A 2,896-nucleotide genomic window follows, 5' to 3' on the forward strand; every position below is an offset into this window, starting at 1 on the left:
TTTACAAAAATTGATAGGTAGATAAACTAAGGAGAAGAGGAGATTTGGGGGAAAAGTGGTGTTCAATGGAAAAGTGGAATTCAAATGGAAATATCCAGCAAGTGGTTTGATAAAAGCATATGGAATTCAATTTAAAAGCATGAGTTTATAGTAAAGATTTGAGAACCCGGAGCATACTGATGGCAATGCAAGTTTCAGAATTGGCTGAGATTGCCTACGGAGAACCCATGAGGTGAAAGGAGAAGATGACCTCAGAAAGAACTCCGAGGAATGCCAGCATTTAAAAAATTGGGTGGGTGAGAGAAACCCAAGAGTGGCCAGGGGATGAGAGAAATGTGGAAATGGGGAGGACATGGAAACCAGGGGTTGAGAACATTTGAGGAAGAAGGGCATCATGGATAACATCAAATGTAAAAAAAAAGAGAGAGATTACATAAGAAAATCATGGATTTGCATTCATTTGAGTTAGAAAGTTAGGAAGTCATTAATGGCATATGCTGGAGAAATTTCCTTGGGTTGTTGTGGGCCAAAAGGCTTGTTATGGTGATTGAGAAGTGAACAGATAAAGGAATGATAGAGACAAGTACAGAATGTTATTTGGAGGAGAATTTGAAAAAAAAAAAAGATAAAGAGATAAAGCTTTGAGAGAGGGTTTTAAAAGATGGGAGGGGGTAACTAGAAAATGCTTACAGGTGTAAGGAATGAGCTGTGGGGAAACAGTTTAAAAATACATGCAAAAAAAGGAAATAACCAATGAATGAAGGCAAGAGGAGAAGAATCCAGATCACACACAGGTGAAGGGATTAGCTCTGAGCAGGTGATGGAATAACTCTTGTTGGAAAAAATATGCCGATATACATGCCAGCTATGGTAGGCAGAATGATCTCCCCACAGAGGTCCATGCCCTAATCCCTAGTACATGTGAGTATGTTGTGGCAAAAGGGACTTTGCAGATGCAGCAGTGGTTACAGACCTTCAAACAGGAAGATTATCCTGGATTATCCAGCTGAACACAATCTAATCACATGAGCCCTTAAAAGCAGAGAACTTTCTCTGTCTGAAGTGAGAGAGAGATGGCAGAAAAAAGAAGTTGGGGAAATTTGGAGCATGAGAGGGACCACGTAGGAAGCAAAAGAAGAAATGCAGGCAGGTCTCAGGAACAACTACCATCCCCTGGATGACTTCAGTCCCCAAATCACAAGGACCTGAATTTGGTCAGAGCCTCAGAAGGAAACACAACCTTGCCAGCACTTTAATTTCAGTCTAGTGAGACTACACAGAGGACCCAAATAAGCCAAGCTGGACTGAGGCTTTAACACACAGAACTGACTGCTAAGCTTGGGATAATTTGTTAAGGCAGCAGTAAGAAACTAATAGGCTGATGGCCTACAGGGAAGAGGGAGGGTGGAGGTGGCAGTGAATGCCCAAGGACAACCAACACCTTGCACCTGCTTTTCAGTTACTCAACCAGCAAGACTTTTGACTGGCCCGGTTGTTGGGTTCTTGCTACAGATTTATGGCACAAAGGTGTGGGCAATGATTGTCCAAAGTTATGCCAATGCTGGGAGAGCAAGAACAGGATATAACCTTTCCCTCCAGTTTTACGCCTCTCTGCCCTCTATAGCTGAGCACCTCGCAATGCATCAGTCTCATGAGGATTCCTCACTTGTGATTGTTACTAGTTCCTGGAATTCATATTAGCTTCTTGCCTCTATAGCTCTTCAAGAGTTAACCTGTGGAAGGGAGCCAAGGACTGCCCTATTTCTCTATCTTGGCAAAATGGAATCCTTGGATCTATTCTATATGCCAGGATCTTATGATCTCATTCAATCAGATACAAACTTCACATGATAAATGTTTTACTACTGTTTAACAAAGAAGCAGACTAAATCATAATATAGAAGTAATTGCCTGAGGCCATACAGCTAGTAGGTGACACAGCCAGGTGGTCCTGGGGAGTCCTAGAAACCTGTTCTTTTCGAGTAGCATGCTGCCACAGAAATATTTGCATTTTAAGTCTCCTTGCTTAATAAAGAGAGAGATGTTGATCCTGGGCAAAGGTATTTCAAGTGTTGGAGGTCCTGGAGGATTGAGAAGGTAATCACATCTTGTTGACAGCTTCCTATTCTGCCAACTCATGGTGCTGGCCCAATGTGTGCAGAGAAAACACTGACAGTTATGTTAGGAAAGCCAAAGGTGACTGCTTCCAGAACTTTCTCAAACCCAGGGTAAAGAGTAATTCATTGTTCCCTATAACAGTAATCCTGGATGATTATGGATAAAAGTAAGAGGCAGCTCTCTACTTAGGATGGAGCCCTGGGTTTGAGCCTATTGCCTACCACCTATCAGCTGTATGACTGACTAACTGAAATTTCTGTGCCTTAGTTTCCTCATCAGGAAATTCAGGATAATAATGTGGGTTTTTTTTTTTCTTTTTCTGGCAGATGTCTGAAAAAGGTGATCCCTTAGGGTCCCTCTAGCCCCAAGATACGGAATTCTCTGATTCTCAGTTGAGTTTTACCAAGACTCTTTTGTAGACAGTAGGGTCTGCCATGGAAGATCTTCCCAACTGGGAAGTGAGCTAACCTGTTTTTGCATTTGAGTAAATCTCACTTCTTAAACATTTCCCTTTACTTAATGCAGTTTGACGAGAAGCAGTGAACTCCCAAGTTACCTCCCTGTGAATAATGTCCCCTTGCCTACCTGCGTTGTTGTTACATGTCACAGAGGAACTCCATAAAACTAACATATGACCCAGGTGTCAAAACACCATTTCAGGAAATAACTTGGAAATGAATTTTGATCACCAAGACACAGTCCATCCATTCAGCCCGGGGAGACTTAGCGCTTCCTGTGGCTCACTCAGATCTGAAAATAGCATCCTAAAGCAAATGTG

The sequence above is a fragment of the Halichoerus grypus genome, chromosome 13 (assembly GCF_964656455.1).
Source record: "Halichoerus grypus chromosome 13, mHalGry1.hap1.1, whole genome shotgun sequence".
In the NCBI taxonomy this organism is placed as follows: Eukaryota; Metazoa; Chordata; class Mammalia; order Carnivora; family Phocidae; genus Halichoerus; species Halichoerus grypus.